This window comes from Octodon degus, unplaced genomic scaffold, assembly GCF_000260255.1.
Source record: "Octodon degus isolate 3935 unplaced genomic scaffold, OctDeg1.0 scaffold00030, whole genome shotgun sequence".
NCBI classification, from domain to species: Eukaryota; Metazoa; Chordata; class Mammalia; order Rodentia; family Octodontidae; genus Octodon; species Octodon degus.
Genome location: NW_004524606.1, coordinates 9315027 through 9336879, shown reverse-complemented (window position 1 = coordinate 9336879; position 21853 = coordinate 9315027). Strand labels below are relative to the sequence as shown.

Below are 21853 nucleotides of genomic sequence, written 5' to 3'. Positions count from 1 at the left end.
CAGGTTGAGTTTGGACCTGATGTTTGATAGTATTGTTTTTAAAAAGACTATTGATGACGCCGGGAAGATGGCTTAGTAGAATAAGCATTTGTCTGGCAAACACAAGGGCCTGAGTTCAATTCCTGGTTCCGCAAAAAAAAAAAAAGACTATTGATGATTGGGATTTTGTACATATAAATGAGGATTAATCATATGTTTGTTCTTCTTCTTTTGTATTCTAAGCTATAATACTTCCAAGGCCTTTGGATAAAGGGTGATGGCAAAAAATGCCAACCACGAACTCTTGCTACTCTCCATAAATCTAGTCTTTTTGAAGTATGAAAACCATGCAATTCTCTCATTGAGTTTTGTATGTTAGTATGTACGCAGCATATAATTAAAGGTAATTATATGTTTTGTTAATTATCCCACAGTGTGATAAGTTAAATGAAATTACTTTTAATTAAAAAAAAACAAACTGGTATCACTGGGTGGATGGAGGTTATTGCAGTCCATGGGTCAGCATGGTAGTTTCAAGAGCTCATCCTTGCCTCCAGTCCTCCTTTCTCCCAGGCTTGGTCTGTTTCCCTCACACAGACTCCAGAGCAGTCTCTGGAGGCCAAAGGAAGTATCGTGAAATCCATTCATTACAGATGACATACTTTGAAGTTTATTTGGACGGGTGATTTTGAAAGCAAGCACCGGGACCAATTTGTGAATTAGGAAACTCACTTAGTGGGTTGTTCTCAGAGCTGTTTTTAAATGGGATAGTATAACATGCAGTAAAATTTTTAAAACTCAAGAGTACACCCCATATAGTAATGATTTTATGTGTATATAATGAAGGGTTTTTTTTAAGCACAGGAGGACTATAATGTAAAATAATTGATCCTATAGGTTACACCGATGCCTTCATTTGTCAGCCGCATGTGTTATTGAATGTCTGCCCTGTGTAGTGCAGAAACCAGTAGCCATGCGTGGCTGTTGAACACTTGCACTGTGGTTAGCAAGATCTTAGATTCGCTCTAAGTGTGAAATTCAGAAAGTATTTCTGAATGCATGAAAAAAAAGAGAAATATTGGTAAAATTTTCTCTATTTTTTATATATTGAAATGGTCATTTTAGATACATTGGGTTAAATAAAACAGATCATTAAAGATCATTGCAGCTGTAACTTTGTACTTTTACAAACATTTTCCCTTTGAACTATGGGTAGGTCTCACATTTCCAGAGGACAGTGTTGCTTGTAATTGTGGGAATGCAGCAGGGAACAACAGCTGCTTAACCTTCTGCCCATTGCCCTAACAGGTGGAGAGAGACATACATAAACGTATACCAATAGGTGCTTTGGGGAAAACACAGAAGGATAACGGAGGTCAGATGAATGGTGGGGAGAGGTTGCAGCTGTAAACAGGGTAATCCAGCTTACTGTAAAGCCCATGACATTTGAACAGAGATGGGGTGTTCAAAATACACCCAGTCTGCCAGCATCAGAACCAAGGCCATCTTGGGTTGGAGTGGTAGGAGCCAAGGTCAAGAAGTATCAGGGCCAGACTGAGAAGGACACTGAGGCTCATTGTACTAGTAATGAAGAGCATTAAAAGGGGCAATAAGTGACTCATACTTTACATGGGTCACTCTGGATACTGTTCGGAAAGTGGTCTGTGGGTGGGTGACACTATAGGAGGGAGATCTATTAGCAGGCTATTTTATAACACCAGAGAGATGATGTTGACCAGGATCAGGATGGCAGTGGATGTGGTTAGCAGCTGTTAAATCAGGAATTTATATAAGGTATAGGCAGAGAATTTTCTAGTATCAAGGTCCAGAGAATGAAAAAACTGTGTCATGAGTGACTGAAGGCCTTTTGTCCTGAGCAATGAAGTATTAACAGGATTGACTGGTGGATTCTTACTGGAAGAAATAGGGAAGTCAGGCTTAAGCCTAAGGCTTTTAGGCCAAGCAGCTTCTAGAAAAGTGACACACCATTGCCTAAAATAGGGAGCCCTTGGAACGACAGTATTGAGAGGAAGGGGAAGAGGAAGGATCAGACATTTGAGACATGTGCTGTGTATTTAGCCAGACTGAGATGTCAGTTTGGGAATTTGGCTGTGTAGTTCTAGAAATATTTTAGATAGGGGGCTTCAGTTGAGGATGCAGAAGCACATGAAACTGGTTAAGTTCACCAAAGATGGAGTAGTATAGAACAGCAAGAGAAGGGCTGCAAAGCCCTGAAGCCAGTATTGTTGAAAGTTTCAAGCACAGGATGATAAGAAGGAAGAGCCAAAGGTGGAAAAAGCAGGGCTGTGGTAAACCAGAAGCCTATCCAGGAAAGTGCTTGGATAGTCAGCAGGTCAGACGCTAAGAGGTCAAAAAGTGATGAAAAGAAATGGCCAGTCAGTTTGGTTATGCATATGTCATTCACTGATGGCCTAACGAGAGTCCAAAATGTTTAAATTTTAGTTCTGTAACACCACCTGATTTCATGTAACTACCCATTGCTTTACTGAAATTAAGGGGCTTCTTTAGGAAAAAAGAAAGAAAGAAAAAGAAAAAAGAAAGAAAGAAAACCTTTTATTTATAGATTTGGCACAGGATCTCCCTGTGTAGTTCAGGCACCTCATCTCAACCTTCCCTGGGATTATAGGCATGTGCCACTGCACCCAGTTTCAGTGGCTGGCACTGCAGCTGGGGTTCTGGGGTCGGCAGGGCATGTGGTACCAGGGATCAAACTCATATCCTTGTGGTTACCAGGCAGTGTACTGCCAAGCTACTGCCCAAGCCTGGCCTCCTCTTTTTAAAGTCACCATATTTGCCCTTACAACCACTTACCTGTGAAGTTTGGGTCCTAGGGGAGTCTGTGATGAGAGAAAAATGAGAATCTTGTGTATTTTGTTCTCTTCTACAGAGAGAACAAAATGGCTTGTTAGTTTGGAATTTAAACAAAAATCAAGGGAAGGTGAGGATGCATTTTTGTCTCTACCTTAGACTATATTGATTTTAATCACCTAAAGTACATCACAGCTTGTTGTGTTTAATGTAGTCTGTGGATTAGTAAGATACTAGTTTGAGCCAGAGCCACAAGTCAGTCTGTCACCCTTACCTTATACTAATCTGAGTAGTCTTTGATGGGCTCATCCACCTTTCAGATTAACTAAGAGCATCAGAGATTTTGGCTTATTCAGAAATGCTAAAACACAGCTGAACATTTTCGGACCTTTTGAGCTGTCTCAGATCTTCAAACATCTAGGAAATGGCAGGTAAAATAATTAAAGACACATCTAGAGCTCTTGGGGCACTACATACTGTTAAGGAGGTATGAGGCAAGGAAAGGATGTTCCTTTTTGGTGGTTGATTATGAATGTGCCACTGAATGTATTCTATAACAAAATGTCACTAAAAGAAATGTGGAAAGTAAAAAAAAATGGGAAGAAAAATTTCATTGGTAATTTCACCTAAATAAGAGTTCACCTCTTTTCCTGTATTCTCCCATTATTTTTCAGAGGGAGATGTTTGTGTGTAGCTGTGCTGTATATATTTCTTGTTCCTAGCTCCTTTCCTTATAATACTATGGGTACTTTCCAAATTCTTAGTTATTATTTCTAAACTTAATTTTAGGTCTCCCTGGTGCCTAGAGCCAGTATATCCATATCTCCAAGAAACAGAGACATCCAAATTTGACTGTTTCTGCAGTTGGAGGTGTGTAGACTTCGCCTTGCTTTTGATTACCAGCATCTGCTAAGTGTCTCCAGCTAATGCAGTGCCTCAAATTAGTTTTAAAGGAGTGTTAAGATGCAGCTTACTGTTTCTCCCTCCTTCCTAAGTACTGTTAAGATCCGTCGGAGGTGCACATACTTTTCTGTGACACTGAGAGTGCGCATTTTCTGGAATCGCGTGTGGCACAGTTTGCATCAACTTTGTTTACAGCAGTTCTAGACGGTAAGTTGTGAGGCAGTTTTCTTTGTGATCTGAATTCCTTCTTGGTACTTCCCCACTTCCCCAGCTAGATTTATAATGTGAGAGACAGGAGCCTTGTGTCCTGTGAGAGAGCCATGTTCCTGTTGTTTTACTGGCCCAGATATCATTCATTCTTTTATCCTACAGCGAGCTATTAATGTACTTTGTCACTGTGGATACAAATTTTCCTCAGGTTTACCCTGGAAAATTAGAAAATACTTACAGCTCATAGAGTCAAAAACTACAGTTCTCGTCTTTGCCTTACCTCAGTGGTGAACCATTAATTGATGAGGCAAACACTTAGTTCCTGTGAGGTTCACCATGTTCAAAGTCGAGCTGTGTACCTGGGGGAGCCCCACCTTTTCCATGGCCGTGGTGACCTCATCTGCTATAGAGTCTTTAAGTGGCCTCTCAGCAGAATGTTCTGAGATCTGGAGATTCAGAGAACCTCAGACCTCTCTGGTCTGTGTCTTGCAGTTTACTGGTGATGGAGCTGAGGCCTAGCAGAGGAAATGATGCACTCTCTGCATCGTGTCGTGGTACCTGGCCATGTTGGGAGCCAGTCCTCAGTTTTTCCACTACACCCCTTCCTTCCTTTTAGGCTGTAATGCCTCAAAGAAATGGAAAGATCCAAATTTGACTGTTAAATGGTTGATTATTAAAAAGATAAGAAAATAAAAGCCAAAATTTACTTTTTATGTAGCTGGCCCTTTCTGGATTTCATCTCTGATTGTTCCCTTTTTTCTCCAAGCTGTGTTAAGAGAATTGACAAGTGTTCCAAAATATTAAACAGAAAAAGCATCAGCTAAAAATGTTTAATTCGGAAAATGTCCACTTTTGCCCCTCCTGGATCCTACCTCTTTCTCCTTGTCTGATGCCTTTTTTTTTATCCCCCCCCCCCACCTGGTACTGGGGATTGAACTCAGGACCCTGCGCTTGCCAGGCAGATGCTTATTCTACTGAGCTATTTCCCTGACCCCCTGATTTTGATTTTAAACAAAGCAATAGTATTTGACAAAGTTATGTAGACCATCATAATTCTTCTGCAGGTTGAGGGCTTCTTGCGTGTTTAGAATGGCTGAGTTTCATGTAGCATGAGAGTTTAGTTGTATCCTCTGTTTTTGTGCAACTGAGTTATACCTTCTATTTGCCATATGCTGAGCATGGAAGAGGAGAATGGTGTGTTTTGCTTTTTGTTTTGGGAGTGCTTTTGCTCTCAAATCTTGTTCCTTTTACTTCTGGAATAGGGTTGACATTTTTTCTGTGTCTCCTTCTGGGGGGTTACAATATGTAGCCATGTAGACTCTTCATCAGAAGATCCATACAGTATTATTAGGGAAGTTCTTATTATGGTATTATGAGTATATTATTCATGCAGTATGACTTTATGTTTATGTGTATATTATATATCGAATATATATATTATTAGAATAGGACATTCTTATGAACTTGAAATACATATAGTTAACAAAATTGCAGTCTTAAAATACAGAGTTATATATTTTTAAAATTTCATATTATACATTAAATTTTTTCCTTTTTCTTGAAATATCCATGTTTTCGATGATCCTAGGATCAAATTAGGGCCTCAGACATACTAGGCAAAGCAAGCTTTCTGCCATTTTTAATATTCTGCACCCAGTAGGTATTTTTAAATGACTGCATACTATATCTTCCTTTTTATGTAATAAAATTTGACTCTTTATCAGTGTTGAGCATTAAGGCTCTGTTTAGTTCTTCTCTAATGTGTTGTCATGGGTGTGTCCCTACCCAAGTGGTCATCGATTTCCACGAATTTTGGAAGAAGCAGTCACTGTGAGGACTGTGAAGGCCCTCTGGGGCGGAGGCGAGAGCACTGGCAGCTCCACGGCAGCTTGGTGACCCTTGCCTCAAAGGACATAAGTATAATAAATAAAACTTTGTAAAAGCTCAGGCTGTACTCAGTGAAAAAGCCCTGGATTCAACCCCTCGAGTTGGGAGAAAATATTATTATGTTTTCCATGTCTTGGCATCTTAGTTTTCACGGTGCCATCGATTTACATTCCTAGCAGTACTGGATGAGAGTATTTATTTTACTGCAGCTTTAACAACAATGAGTTTTATTCTGACATCGTATGACAAAAAAAGTACCTATTTTTTTTTTTTCTTTTTCAGCTTTTTGTTTATAAAGAGAGTGTGGAAGCTTTGTTTGTTTCTTTATGCTGTTTACATTTCTTTTCTAAACTGTTCATAATTTTCAGAGGAGTCACCATGGTTCTGAGAGAGAAAGGAAAGGATGCTGTTGTTGGGAGCTCCTGGACCGGTGTTCCCAAAGCACTGTACAGGATATTTCATTCACCAAGTCATTACAGAGTGCCTTGTGTTCTGGCTATTAGTGAACATGAAAGTGTGGTTCTCTGTAAATAGAGTGCATCAAGCCCACTGCATTGTAGTGACGGCAAACCGACCAGTCTGCAGGAATCTCCTAGCACCAGGAGTGCAAGCTGTGGCTGCTCTTCTGGCTTCTGCTATTGCTGTGTTCTCCTTAGCCGCTAACGTGAAAACCCAGTGCGCCCCGCCCCCCGCCCTGCCCGCACCCAGAACTATTCAGTAGTCTCTGTCACGAGTAGCCAGCGCTGTCATGCAGGATGTGTGCTTCCCATGAGGGCAGCCTCGCTTTCAGCCTTTAACCAGGGACCTTCTACCATGTGATCCAGAGGCCCAGGTGAAGCTGGGCAGTGTCTGTGCACAGAGGCACTCAGACCTGTGGACTCAGGCAGGGTCTCCCATTGGCACAGCTAAGTAGTCCCTGCTGAAGACAGAGCTCAGGAGAAAAGCCCTGGGGAGACACCTTTCTTGGGTGTTCACTCTGTGATCTGTGGACTAACCAGCTGCCTCTGCTCCATCCCTGAATGATTAAAAAAGGGGAGAAGGGGACATTAAAAGAAACATACACTTCCTGTCCCCTTCCTAGCCTTGCCAAGACTTCTCTGGTCTCACTGCCCATGGAGGTGAGGTAGGATTAGGCCTGTGGCTCCCCATGGTCAAGACCACACCCAGCTTTCTCTGTGGTTATCCCCATTCACAGGAATCCCTGTTATTTTTGGTACTTTTTTTGGTCCCTGTCACTACTATTATACAACAGAATTAATTTTAATGGAAAATCAAGTATTTCCTGTGCCAGCATGGCAGGAGTATGGCTTGTTCTGGGCTGGGCTTCCCCAGCCCCCTGTGAGGTGTTTCCTGGAGCCAGCCTTGGCTGAATCAGGTGCCAGCTCTGGGCCTGGCCTCTACCCTCTTAGCCAGTGGTCCCCATCTGTGAGTTGGGGAGAATGAAGAGGTCTGCCTCAGAGGCAGATCTCATGTGATGTGGAATCTCCACCCCAGGTTTTGGGGGTAAACAGCTCTAAAACATATAATAATTTCACATATTAATTATAGGTTGAGATGATAATATTTTCAGTATATTAGATTTAATAAAATACACCATTAAAATTAATTTCATTTGCTTCATTTTACTTATTAAAATGTATCTACTAGAAAATTTTAAATTACATTTGTGATTCCCATTATATTTTTATTGGGCAGTTTGGTATAGACACATCTCAATTTTATTTTAACAGAATTATACTACATTTTTCCTACTTAAAACAATTTGAAAATATCTTGCCTGTTTCTTTCTGTAACAGTTGACGTATAGGAACCCGCTTGTTACTTTATAGCTAGATGGAGGTATGTTCACTGGGCCCACCTTGCTAGATACACAAGTTGTACACAACAGAGCTGGTTACCAAGCTGGCTACTAAGTCCTGTCTGGATATTTTCTAGCTTCTCAGTGTTAGTGCTATTGGCCTTTTGGGCTGAGTAACTGGGGATCTGGGCTGTGCTGTGTAGGATGTCTAGCAGCGACTGCAGCTTCTTACCCCCAGGTGCTAGTACTGCCATCCTCCCGGCCAGGCCTGATAACCAGAAATATCCCCAGGCCCCCTAAGAGGTGAGATGAGAAGCATTAAGAGCAGTGTCAGATGGAATTTGCTAGACCTTGAACTACTTGATGTGGTAGTAGAGTGACAGCAGAGCTAGGGAAGGAAGCAAGGAGCTAGTGCACAAGGAAGAGGGATGGAGCATTTCACCTAGCGATGGCAGTGAGAGCAAGTTCCTGAGGTGGGGAGGCACAGGGGGACACATGAACGAGAGATAAGGCCAGCATGAGGAGGAGACGGAAGAGGCTGGGCTGGGCCGATGAACACGGCATGGGCTACTGGAGATGACCAAGGAGGAGGTAACACATGGGGTTCTGTTGTTGACAGTGGGCAGGCAAGGAAGGGAAGGCCTTCGGGACATGCGTGGAGTTGGAGTTAGTGCAGTCTTTAGGGGGGTTTGGGCTTGATGGGGATGGAACCAGAGACTTCTTGCATGCTAGGCAAGCATTATACCACTGAGTTCATCCTGGTGCCTCAATGGCAGGTACAGATACCTCCTCCTGCCCTGCATTGAGCACTGGCCATGTGAGTGGAGTGTCGGGACAGTCCTGAAGATGTGGAGTAGGAAGGTTGGGTTGTACAGTAACCCAGATTTTTAAGGATAGAACGAGTTCTATGAATTTTTTTTCACCTCTCTAACCAGAGAGCTCCAAGGTTCTGAACCACAGTGGGAAATCTTAGCTTGCTGACTATTGGTGAACCTCATACGTGTGTGGAATGCCTTTATCTTATGCCATCCTAATATTTTGTTCTGAAAACATCATCATTGGAGCTCATGGAAAGAAAGTAACCCTGTAGCTGAGACACCAGAGAAAACATTAGAAATCGGCCCAGTGCCACAGCTTCATGCTTGCTCTTAGGTCTGCCGAAATTTCTTGTACAAATAAATGTGCATTTGGTAGGTAATACAGCAGTTGTATTTTCTTTTGTTCACAGGCTCTTTTGGTGTTTGCTGATCTTTCCAGGCTTGTTATTTTGCACTGTGTCTACCCATCATTTGTGCAAATTAATATGATTTAACTTTAAGTGAAACCATTAAGTTATTATATTATTTAAGGTTAAAGAATAATCAGACTGAAGGAAAGCAGACTGAAAGTATGCTCCAGGATATATTGAAGGTGGGAAAAGACAGGGGAGCATGAAGGAGGGATGAGCAGGAGAGGAGGAGAGCTCAGCTGTCTCCGGGGCAATGGGCCCGCCTGCGATTGCTATCCCACCTGCAACTCCAGGAGTGCCATACCTACTTGGAAGCTTCCCTGTACCACTGGGTGGCGGCTCAAATTGTTTTCTCCTAAGTCTAACAACAGCAACAAAAGAAAGCCTCACTGGAAATATTTAACATGGGTGTTTGTTTGGTTGCAGGGCTTCTGTAGTACTGGTTGTCAGCTAATGTTCAGAATGGTACCTCCCAGTTTTTGGTCTTCAGAATTCTTCTGGGACACCTATTCACCTGTCCCTATTAGAAAAATGCCAGTAAAAGTGGGACCCAGTTGTAGTGTACTTGAGAAGATAGTGGGGATTTATTTCCCCAACCAGCCAAGTTTTTCAGTTCTCAGATGCAGTGGGATAAAATTGATCATTGGGTCTAGGATTAATGCCAGACCATACAAGGCCTATGTACAGGGATGTAACTTGGAACAGTGTTAGTGGGATCAAACACAAAGACACTTTTTCTATGCTTCCGTGAGGAGGACAAATTGTGGCTTATCCCTGGGGCAATTGAAAAAGAACATAGACTTATAGGAATTGATGGGGAAATTTCTTTGGTATGTATGATTAAGTGACATATTTGGATACAAATGAGAAAAAGAAATTTCCATACAAAACACTTATGTTCTTATGTATGTGTGGAATAACTTTTGAAAGAGAGAAGCAAGAAGCTAGTAATAATAGCTGTTTTACAGAAAAAAAAAAAACTTTTGGTTCAGGTAGAGTGTATTTTTTCTATTTACCCTATTTTACTGTGTGTCATGGATATATGAGTAAAATAATCCTCTAAGTACAGTGTCCAAGAACAAACTGTTACTATCAGAAAGGCCAGCAGGCCCTGGTGAAATTGATGATGTGCTGGATTTTGTTGATGTCTCCTTCAAATTCTTGCTTTTAGTAAAAGTGAAAATCAGATAAGATTGCTGATTGATTTCAAAACCTGATGATAAGAAACAGTTGATTCAGGCTAGATCTTCTGGTTCCTTAACCTGATCTCTGTACAGTTTGTCTCAGGCAGTGATGATTCTGTTAGGTCCCCATGTTAGTGCATCATTGATAATATTTTTAGGGTGTATGTTGCAGTAGACTTGGCCTCTGTTGGCTTAAGCAAAAAGAGCTTTGATTTGGTTATGTAACTGAGTGGGTTTGGTGTAGGGCTGCCTCTATTCAACCTAAGCCTCCCCTTTTTATATTTTCCCCTTTGCTTTCTTCCTAGTTGATCTGATTTCTCACAAGACTTCCTTTTTGGTGGTGAGGTACTCCATGCGCTGAATGAAGGTCTTGGCCAGTTATCCTCACTGTCCAAGGATGACCTTGGGTCTTGCACTACTGATGACCTTATTCCTTCTAAGAACCTTAATGAAGGATCTTACTGAGATTGCACACTTTGAGGATTGATCTTTTACTTTCCTCTTATTTCTGTTTCTTGTTAGAAACCCAGTTAAAATTGATAAATGCAGAGCATTCACTGTATGCCAGGTTCTGTAGGCCTAGGAAGACCAAGATAAATAAAATATTTCTGCAGATTTGTGACTCACAACATGATAGAGAAGTCATTGATCCTAATGTGGAAGGTTTTTTTGGTGTGAATATTGGATCCAAAAGAATTTTGGAGAGGGCTCAGCTACCCAAGAAGAGTAGTAAAAGATTCCTGAGGGAGGCAGCCATGGTGCTGAGTGTTCTGTAGAGTAGAGCTTTGTGGACACCTAGGATAGTGATGTTGGGCAAGGCCATTCCAGCAGGAGGGCCTGAGCAGGCTGCACAATCTGTGCCTATTATAAGCACAGCGCCAGTCACTTTAGTAGCAAAGTTTGTTTATACTCAAGGACAAACTTTGTCCTCAGAAACTTTGTTCCCTGGGAAGTAGTAATGGAAGCACACTGAGGATACACTCAAGGAAGAGTGGTGGAGGTTGGTCGTGGTAAAGATATCAGCAGGCCTTTGTGTTGGAAAGCAGTTACTAGGGGTCTTGAACCTGAACACGATAGGTAGAATGAAGGTGGTAGGAAAGTAGCTTGATTTATGGCCAAGTGAAGAAGGGGATAGGGTGAGGGCTTGAGGCATGTATTAGAGGAAGTCAAATTCAGTGGTGCTAAGGTCAGAAGTCACTGTGTCACATAGCTAGGGATCTTAGAAGCGGGACAGTGGCAAGTGAAAAACAGTTTACCATTTGATTGTTAGTGCAACTTTCTTCTTCCTAGCACCTCATTGCCAGTATTTCTTGGAAACTGAGATTAAACCCATGGCCCACTGATAGATGTGCTACTGGATCAAGTCCACAGCTGTGGCCACAGTACAGTTGTCTGCAGACCTGGAAGTGAGCTAGAACTGAGCAGCGCTGGAAAGTAGGGTCTGCTTGCAGAGATATCAGCAGAAACATTGTGGGATCTCTGTGGATTCTAAATTCCAGTTTGAAAATGAACCCAAATCAGGTGGCATTTTAACAAAGGGCTGTGTATCGTCATCCCAGTGAATAACCAACAGCAATCAGTATTGTCATCTTTTTGGTATAACGATTGCATAACAAAGCATTGCTCATTAGTGAAGACTGAGAAGGAAATTTCTAGTTTAAAGAGAAGTAAGCGACTATAGGGTGAGAAGACTGCAAAACTGGCCGTGCGAAGTATGGGCACATACATGGGAACGTCCTGGTCTTCTCTTGTCACTGAGGCGCATCCTGCCATTTGTGCCTACCCCACCACAGTGTCTATGGTGTACTTGTCCAGGAATCCTATAGATTGAAAAATCTGAAATTGTTTGAGTCTCTTAAAGAAAATGGAATCGTATCAGTATATAGCTATATAATGATATAACTATGTAGCTATATGTATAGTACATCTTTGAAATCTCTATATTACTTATATAATCTAGCACAATGTTAAAACTATGTAAAGAGTTGTTATTCTGTCATTTTAAGGCATAACAAAGAACAAAAACCATGTGTTTATATTTTATACAGATGCAGTATTTTAAAAAATTTTTTTTGGACCTGAAGCTGGGCAGATCTATGCAGACACATAGACTGTGGCAAGGCCCGTGAGTGCATGTGGCAAGTACCCTTTGGTTTTGCTCATCTTTCTTAGATAGAGCTCTCCACAGAGCCACATGTGGACAGTGACCTCTACCTACCAGTTATGCAGAGAGTATCACCAAGACATAGCCACATTGCTCATTTTCATTGTCAAGTCAATTTCCTCAGTGATCTGTTGATTGTAAACTGATCCCTGAAAGTAGCGAGTCCCTTGTACAGTCCTCCCACTGTGCTGTGTGTGTCCTATGGTGGATGTAGTGCTCTACCTTGTTCAGTGGTGTTCCTTGGGTGTATGCCTTCTCTTAAAGTCACTCTTAAAATCTCTAGGGATTGAGAACCTGTCTTTTAAGAATCTTTCCATTCCTGTTTTAGAATATATAATGGGTGCTTCATAATTGATTATTTCCCCAGTGGCACTGTAAAGCTTTTGTGAGAACTAGAAAAGTGTATTCATCTCCTCTGCCAATTTTGTGCACATAGTAGGTCTTGGGGGCAGAACTGCTTCTAAACAGCATAACAGTCCCATACCCTCTAAGATGTTGATCTTGTAGCTACCCGTGGCTTTGGGCTTCAGCCCCGTGAAAGCGCACTAATGGATGCGAGTTTCTCTCGGTAAGGTTTTTCCTCTTTGTCTCCTTTCTATTTTTTGGTACATGAGCAGGCTCTGTGTCTCTGTAGGGAAGCAGCAGACAGCTTCAGTGAGTACAAATGTTATATCCACATGTGGAACATAGCCCCAGAGATAATCACATGTACCAGTGATCCGTCAGGAGATTCTATTACACATGGGGTCTTCCATCAAAGGAATTAAGTTTTTTTGATATCTTAAAAAATAGCACTATTTTGCCAACTCTGAAATAGGTAAAGAAGTGTTTTGAATATCCATGTAGTTTAAGAATTTAGGATTGCTTATTTCCTTGGTGTTTAGTAATTCCAGACTTGGGGTGTGTTTTTTTTGTGTGTGTGTGTATGTGTGTGCTCAAGTGATCACTCAGAATTTGTGAGCACTAATTCTTTTTTAGGAAGAAGTAAAATTATCCTCATGCTTCTTTTTTTCCAGTCAATGTATTTTTCCCAATTGCTTTCACTGGAATGTGTTTGTAGCCTGTGCTGGTTACTTTGCTGTGCGGAGCTGGGAACGGTGCACGGCACATCTTGGTTCTTTCTTTTTCATCCCATTCCCTTCTCCTCCACTCCCCACTCCTTCCATTTCAAAGACAAATGCCAGTCTTTAGTAAATGTCTCTTAATTTATATCCCCATTTGTATTTCCTGGAAAAGATTCAGGGATAAGTTTGTGAAAGAAGGAAGTTTTTTTTTTTTTAAGTAGAGGAGGACAGCACAGAGGAGTGCAGCAGTATCTTGCATGCAGGAGTGATGATGTCATTGGCCTGATGCACAATTGTCATTGTTTTGCTCCTTCTCGCTTTAGAATAACACTATAGCCACCTTCAGAAAGAATCTGAGATGAAACATGACAAACCAGAGAAATTTATCAGATAGCTCACTGCTGTTCTTGTCCTCTTTGGGTAATTTTTATAGGGCCTGATCTAAGGTTATTTGCCCTGTTTAGAAGCCAAGATCAGTCCAATCAGAACATGTTGGGCTAAGACCATCTCTGCTAAGACCAGGTTACAGGATAAAGCACTCATCCCTGTTAGTTGTAAAAATGGAATTTCTATTCATTCCAAGCATAAATCCTTTGCATAATATTTTTACGCTTGTTTTCCTCCTGGGTGTAAACCTTTATTTGGCATCTTTTATCCCTGTGGTGGGGATAACTTTTTAGGGGAGATAAGAATTTTGGAGGTCATCGTCCTCCTCCATTCTGGTGGCTCTCACGATTGCCAAGTCCCAATGACACTTTGATAACATTTTTTAGAGCAGCTCGCGTGTGGTGCCTTGGTCTGCCTTGTCTTTGAGGCACATCACTTTGCACATCAGTATTAACAATTCAAACACCCTGAAATGCTAATAGCACTAGTAAGCTTTTAATTCCATGGAATTTATTGCTTGCTGTATTTCCATGAATTTATAACGCTTTGATTCTTAAGAGCCCCATTTAATCAGTTTTGCCTGGCACTGAACATAATAAACAACTTGCTGGTGAAAAAGTGCCACTTGGGGGAGGCTGCTAACAAGGAAGTTAAATGCTTCTGCCACTAGCAGTTTCTTCGCTGTATTTTTCATGAGCTGTAATGTACTTTGCTGGCTTCTGAGCGGTGGTTAAACACAGTGACAAACTGAGCCCACTCCAGCACTCCAAAGCTCAGACTTTGCAAGGTGTTTTTTGCAAAAAAGCAGAGAAAAAATCGACGCTTTTAGTCTTACTTTTTTTTCTTTTTTCTCTAGCTTAATGGCTTCTTAATACTTTTTCATTATCTTTACCTTAATCTCTTAGCATATGATTTATGGACTGGAATGGTGAGTGATATTAGTGGGCAAAAACAATCATTAGAGGCTGTTAAGGAGCATTTATTGTTTATTCGGCTGCCTGTCTATAAAAGTACACATGATGGCCCTAATAGCAAAATATCAAATTATCAAGTGCTTTAAAGCAGAAAATGTCATTTGTTTCTCAAAACTGCACCAACTTTATATAATTGCCCTTTTAATTATCCCTAGTGGCCCATGAAATTTGCAAAGTAGAGCATCAAAGGTTTGATTTACTTACATGTTGCACTTTGGCGGGATTCTTAATGAATGTTGTTTAGTCCTAATGCTGAGATCAAATTTGTAAATGTTTATAGTGAGGGACCTACACAGAAGGATGGGAGGGGACGTCGGTCATAAAACTGAATCCACTAAGTTTCTCAGGCTCGAACGGTATGACTGTGTTTTTGGATCTTAACATTTTGAGAAAAGAAATTCATAGTGGAATTTTATCACTAATTTAGGCCCAAATGAATATACATTAAGTTGAGTTTTATGGTTTTTTTTCTTTCCCCTGCCTGGTTAGGTGATCTTGTACTTTTTCCTAGGACCTTTGAGGAGTAATTTGTCTGTTGCCTGGCAATTTTGCACTGGGATCTTCTGCTTCTTCTGTAGAAATTGGAGTCTACAGAACGACATTCACATTGTAAACCTGTAGGGTAATTCCAAGCTAAGAGTTTCTTAGTTTCCCTGGAGCTAACTAGGAGTTGGGGAGACCTGGAACTGTTTTGTGTCTTCTTCCTAGAAGCTTTGTGCGTATTGTCATGTGGCATGAGATAAAAGCGGAGATCTGATTCGAGTAGTGCTGAGCCCAGGAGGCATTGGCAAGGGCAGCACAGACAGCTGTGGCCTGAGTTTCCATCATTCCCCCTTCACCAGGGCTTTGGTCTTTATTCTGTAGAGGTGAAACAAGGGGGCTGGTTTTGGATAATAAGAGAAGAGATGATACAGCCTGGGATGGGGGACCCTGGGCTTGGTGACAGGCTAGCACACAGGGCACAGGAGCTCTCTTGGTTCTTACTGACAGACGAAATAATTCGGTCAGTGGGTGGACACCTGTGGACCATCCCTGGCTTGGCGCTCCCAGGTTGACAGTGCTCCCGTGACAACTGCCAGGGGGTGTGGTGTGTCTCCTCGCCTTTTCCTGGCTTGTTGATTAGAATGTCACAAGGGACAGAATCAGGGGACTAACACAAGTCTGGAAGATTACATCTCTCATTATCGACCTGTCTTTTCACTGGGTCATAGGGGCTGGCTTGACATGTCTCCAGGAAGGTACATTGGTTGTTGCCTGGTAACTTGTTCTTCGCAAAGTGATGGTGAAAAGATTGTTTCCTCTTTGTGTCTCCCTGGTGTGGCAGGAAAAGAGATGAGCTTTAATTACTCCGCTCATCATTTTTTAAGGAGGTCTTCGTTGCACCTCTCCTTGTGTTCATCCTTCGCAGCCCTCCGAGGCTTGTACTGCTCCAAAGAATCTGAAATCACATTTGTCAGGTCTCAAGCACCGCGGAGTACTCAGCCTTAGTCTTTATGATGTGACTGCATCGAACTTTTGGATTTATTTTCTCCCTCCTTCATCTAGCTGATGGCAATTTAGAAGCAGAAATCATTTTATAATCATTAGCACACAGACATTTTTTTAAGCAGTCTGTGAGCCCTGTCTAGCAGAAGCGGTAATATTTGCCTGGTTCAACCTCTTTTGTCTTACATAATTTTCCCTAAGTACATCCTGCCCTTCCCTATTGTGTCTCTTGCAAAGTGTGTCTCTTCCTGCTTTCAGCTCCGCGGCCTTGTCCTTGCACCACAGTCCTTGTTTTCAGCCCTCCCCATCAGCAGCATGATTTCTCTCTGTCTGCCACTTGCATTTGTTTGTGTGGTTCTATGCGTGGTCACCTGGCAGCCCTCTTGATGGGACTGTCTTTCCCTGGTGAGGCCTCTGGCCCCTGATCCCTTTCTAGTAGTTGCTCTTTTGGATTCTCTTCTGTCTTGGTCTGCTGTACATTTCACTAAATAGTGCATCTCTTTCTCATGTACGCTTATGCAAGGAGGGCCATTCAGAACTAGGGAGCGACCTGGGCTGCTTCTTCCCACTACTTCCAGCTCTTTCTGCACTGACATATAATATAAATGCAAAGCAGGTTTGTAAAACTGTGATATATTCTTTTTTTTTTTTTTTAATTTTTTTTAACATTTATTTATTGTGTGTGTGTGTGTGTGTGTGTGTGCGCGCGCGGCCAGCTCAGCCCACCAGGGGGCGGGGCTGGCTGGCATGTGGTGCTGGGGGATTGAACCGCGGTCCCTGTGTTTTGCCAAGCTTGTTCCAAGTAGGTGCTTTAGACCACTGAGCCATCTCTCCAGCCCCTGTGATATATTCTTGATGTTTAAAATAAGTTAATATATTTAGAATCATACATGAGCATACAACATGCGGTGCAATACCATATGATCACACGCCTCACACAGTCTATCTGAAATATTACTGATACATTTCTGGTGATATGGTTCAGCACTAAAGCTTTAGAGTAAAGTTCTTCAGTGAATAGCTAAGTTCAGCCCTATTCATATAGCAGTGATTGCTGGTTAAATCTAATTCAAGAATAGCATTAAAATTTTAAAGTACGCCTCCTGTTAATGGAAGCCACAGACTGGGTGCCTTCCTCTGCTCAGCCCAGACTGCCACACTTCCAGGGCCCTTGCCTGCCGCTCTTTTCCTTTCTGCATTCCAGGTTTTCAGTTTATCCCTGTACCTGTCCGTGGAGCCCTAACCAAGTCTTCCCAAGTATAGAACTTGAGCCCACCATTTGCTGGGTTCAAAATGCAGTATTGCTTCTGTACCCCCTCGGCCCAGCTAGTGGAGTTCATCCCTGATTCCTCACCTGCTCTAACCCCTTACACTTTTGAGCTTGCTCTCAGTTCGTGGCACCCTCCTGCATTTCCTGGGGCGCCCACACAATTTTCAGGTATCATTCTGATACCTGAAACATGACCTGAGTTGTTTGCTTCCTGTCCCTTGTTGATTCTGATGAAGTCTGTCTTCATCTGGTCATCGCTTTTTTTCTCAGCTCCTTCATACTTGAACAGCTCTTTTGGAGTTGGTACAGCTCTGCACGCACTCACGCCTGGTGTTGTACGTATCCCCAAACTCTTCTAGCAGGCTTGCAGAGGACCATGCTATTGAGTACCAGGGTGGATGTTGGCCTGGGAAGCCGGACCACTTTCCTTCCTGCAGTGTTCTTTGTTTTGTGTTCCATGCCCTTTTACTTTTGAGAGAACCACTTATACATCCAGCCAGTGAGTGCTTTCAGAGCCTTTGTCTCCCATCTGGCTATTTTCTGCTGGACAGAGAAGAAACTTGTCCCTGTGGCTCTGGCCTGGTGGTGAACTAATGGAGTGCAGTTTTAGCCTGGGATCAGATCCATGAATGGGATGGCCTCAGGGCCTCCGAACTTGCTACCAAAGGATGTATGGAACTCAGAACTTCTTTTTCTTCTTGGGTCTTCTGTGATATCACTGGGACATAATTGTCCCTTTTTTTTTTTTTTAAGAGCCCATTTTTTTATCTTTTATCTCTCATTTCTAACCAAAGGCAATGAACCTGGTGCCTGGCACAGTGTGAGGATGATGGTCAGTGCATTTGTGGAATGTTGTGCTTTGGAGGAAAATTATGTTGTCAGACCAAGGAGAAGCACTCCCAAAGCTGTTTGAGAGAAAAAAAAAAAAGAAGGTGGATTTGTTGTTTCTTTCCTCTGCCACATCTGGATTCCTGAAGTCAGTAGTTAGCACTGCGCAGGGCTGAGCTAGCTTGCTCTCAAGCTTAGGGTGGCAGTTTTCAAGAACGTGTAAGTGTATACAGGCTGTAGAACTGCGTAAGCTGGGTCTGCAGGCCAGCTCAGCAAGGTTTTGCCTGTGTGATCTTGGGCAAACAACATGACCTCTCTGTATATGTCTTTCTTCACCAGTGAAATAAGTGGAAATCATGACCATCTTAACATGCTGATGGCAGAGTTGAAAATCAAAGCAACAGAGCAGCACTTAGTACACAGTGAGCTGTTGGTGAAGGTCAGTTTGTGTTTTTGTGGACAGTGTGTAATTCTCTATCTCCAGTGGAACTACAGAATGCTAGCTGTTCAAGGCGCAGCCTTGTGCTTGGAAATTCAGAGTGGAAGTCTGGGCACAGCAATGCTGGGGACCTTCTCGCCGCTTCAGTACACAGTTCAGCAAATCAGCTGAAGAGGAAAGGGACAGGTGCCAAAGCAATTAGCGAATCCAATCAGATCCCCTCGGTGCCAGTGTTTCCAGAGTTCTTAGACTTAAGGACTGAACTCATTTCTCTCAAAGGCCATTTGCGGCTCTCCATTGCCGATGTCAAGATTTTATGGGTCTTGCATTTCTCATCCTCATTTGACTGCTTTGTGAAATTATGGGTTTTATATTTGTTGGCAGTTTACCATGAATACTCCATGGGTCTTGGGAACTGATGTGTTTTGAAAAACATGACTTTTGTTTAGCTTTTCAGTCAGAGCATGATAATCTTTTCTCCAGAGAAATGTATCCATGATAAGGTGGCAGGCCCGAGGGGGCGTGATCTCAGGGGCGGGCACCAGTGCGGAAATTTCACTGAGAATTAATTCTCTTCCGTGTGTGGGTACCCAAATGCTTTCACCCTAGAACTCTCAGGACTTGCACATCCGAGTCATGGGGAAGCGTGAGGTTCACAGAGCAGGATTTTTCTAGATAGACGTCTCTTCGGATTCTGGATTTTCCTTCCTCACCCTGGGCATTATTAGCTAGAGCTTTGAAACAGATCTTTCAAAAGTGCTTGAATCTGCACTAAGCAACAATTTCTGTGTGGCCAGAAGTTGTGCAGGTGGAGTGGTTTTGGGTAGACTCTTAGGTTGCCTTCACCATTTTTTGTTCTGCATGGGCTGTTTGTTTTGGCAATGCGGTGGGGGGAACCCAGGCCTTGTGCATGCAGGCGGGTGCTCTGCCCCTTTGCTACACCCCACCCACCTTTTCAGAGATGATGTTTAACATTTTAGATGATGTCTCTAACACTTTTCTGTAGCACTTACAATTGTTAGGGGTTATCTCTAAAGCTGTTCTTTTAGCAGGGGACCACCTACTGAGTCTGCAGGGTCTTCAAGGGTTAGGAACAGGGGCTACCCCTGAATGTCTGCTGCATCCCATAGGACATGGCACATGGCAGGATGTGGCATAATTGTAGTAGTATTGAATGAAAAGGAAAATTAAGCTTTTCTGATCTAAATTTTCCATGATGGACTATTTCACTTACAAAATAGTGAAGTGTTGCCTTGAACAGAAACCTGACTTTATTCATGGGTTGGCAACTTTTTCTTTTCTTTTTTTGGAAAGAGACCATGGTTATTTTAGGCATCCCAGGCAATACAGTCCCTGTGTCCGTCTTCGCTTTACAGCTGTGCTGTTTGGGCTTGCTAGCACCCATTGGAGTACAGGAAATGAGCCACATGACCGTGGTCCAGTAGACCTTTACAAAAAGGGCCCATTGCTGTCATATGTAGTTCCCTTACTTAATCAATTGGGAGAGCAGGGTATTGTATTTAATGAAACTAGAATTCTAGAAGAAAGTCCTGCCATGCCAGCGCAGCTACACAAAATGATCCTAAGAGACAGAGCTCTGTCTTTTTCCTCTGCTATTTAATGTTTACCCTTTGTCCTGATGGTCATGGAGTAGTCTGTGTATGTTTAGATATCAAAAATGCACTTCCAGGCAAGAAGGAGGTGAAAGACCAAGGGACAAAGAGATTTCTGTTCTCCACATCTTGCTTCCTTTTAAGCTGAAGTATATCTCACTGACTTCACCTTTGTGCTTTGGCATGAATGCTCTTTCTATGGGTGTCTGTTTATACTTTATCAACAGGACTGGTGCAGGGGCTCTTCCACAAACAAGACAGGCTGGCAGTGTTGGATTTGGTTTGCTTTCTTTTTCAAATTTATTTTTTAATGTTTATCTATTTATTTATTTGGAACAGGGTCTCACAATGCAGCCTGGACTCGTGGTGATCTTCCTACCTCAGCCTCCCCAGCGCTGGGATTATAGGCTTGGGCCCTGTGTCCAGTTTCAGTGACTGGCATGGCACTTTGGGGTTCTGGATCCTGCATGGCATGCAGTACTGGGATCAAACCCAAGTCCTTGTGTTTGCTGGGCAGGGGCTTAGACTGCCAAGCTATCTCCCCAACCCCGGCTTGGCTATTTTGAGATGAGGTTTCATCTTCATCATCGACTCAAGTGATTGTCCTGCCTTAGCCTACCAAGTCTCTGGGACTACAGATGATTAATTGAGATATTTTAATTGAGCACTCAGTTGCCTACACAAAATTGGGGTTGTGGTGTTGAGGAGTGAGAGAGAGAAGATAATTTGGTAAGGAACTAGCCGCATCTGCTTTGCCCAGGGCTTCTTTGGGTGCTCTGTACAGCTTCTCACCACTCTGGGTTAGTTAGGTTCTGTGTCAAGCAGGGGGAAGCACTGGTTTGCCAGGCTCATAGTTCAGCTTGTCTGCTGCTCACTGACTCCATGACCCTGGCCTCAGTTTCCTCAATTTAAAAATAAAAAACAAATAGTACCTGCTTGGGGAGTGGAGAAGGTTAAAAAGGTTGGTGAAACATTCCGCTGCCTACCAGGGCATGGTAAGGGCTCAGTAGGTAGTGCTTACCTTTCTTTTGAGGGGGTGCGGTGGGGGTGGGGTTGAACCCAGAACTTTTGCACTGAACTGCAGCCTCAACCCTTAAATATTTTAGAGATCACATCTTACTGTGTCTCTACGTTGCTCAGGCTGGGCTTGAATTTACAGTTCTCCTACCTCCGCCTTCTGGCATGTACCCCCATGCCTTGCTTGCATTCGGTTTTGAGTCTAGATGATCACAGTGGATAGGCATTGCACAGGTGGGCGCTCTGACTGTCTGCAGTGGCCTCGCTTTCTGAGCATGGAGCACCCAGCAGAAGCTGCTGCGCTTTCGTGCATGCCTTTCCCTAACCAGCTCGTGTTTGGATTATGTTCGGTCCGTCCTGAAAGTAAGGATCTTACTGAGCAAAGAACACTTGGAAGGTCTATTTCTACAGCCAGTCACAACACTAGAGTAACCGCCCAAGTGTCATTTTTAAAAAGCAAAAGCCGAGCCTCACATTAGCAGAGCCTCAGCGGAAATCTCTTCTCCAAATCCATTACGCAGGAGATGAGCTGGGTAAATACCGAGGACTCTCCCATTTAGACTCTGACCCTCGCTCAGCAAGAGGAGTGATTTG

The 21853-nt window shown here is 42.7% G+C and overlaps 1 protein-coding gene across 8 annotated transcripts in view; it reads left to right on the top strand.

Annotated features, from left to right (window-relative positions):
* Positions 1–21853, top strand: part of Foxp1 (forkhead box P1) — a 588512-nt gene that overhangs the window by 275406 nt on the left and 291253 nt on the right. Inside the window, exon 1 of one of the 8 annotated variants that reach the window (XM_023713296.1) lies at positions 3223–3239. The exons of the other annotated variants lie outside the window; for them this stretch is intronic. The gene's annotated coding sequence lies outside the window, so the exon portion shown is untranslated. Of the gene's footprint in view, positions 1–3222; positions 3240–21853 lie in introns of those variants that run through there. 8 annotated transcript variants of the gene reach the window in all.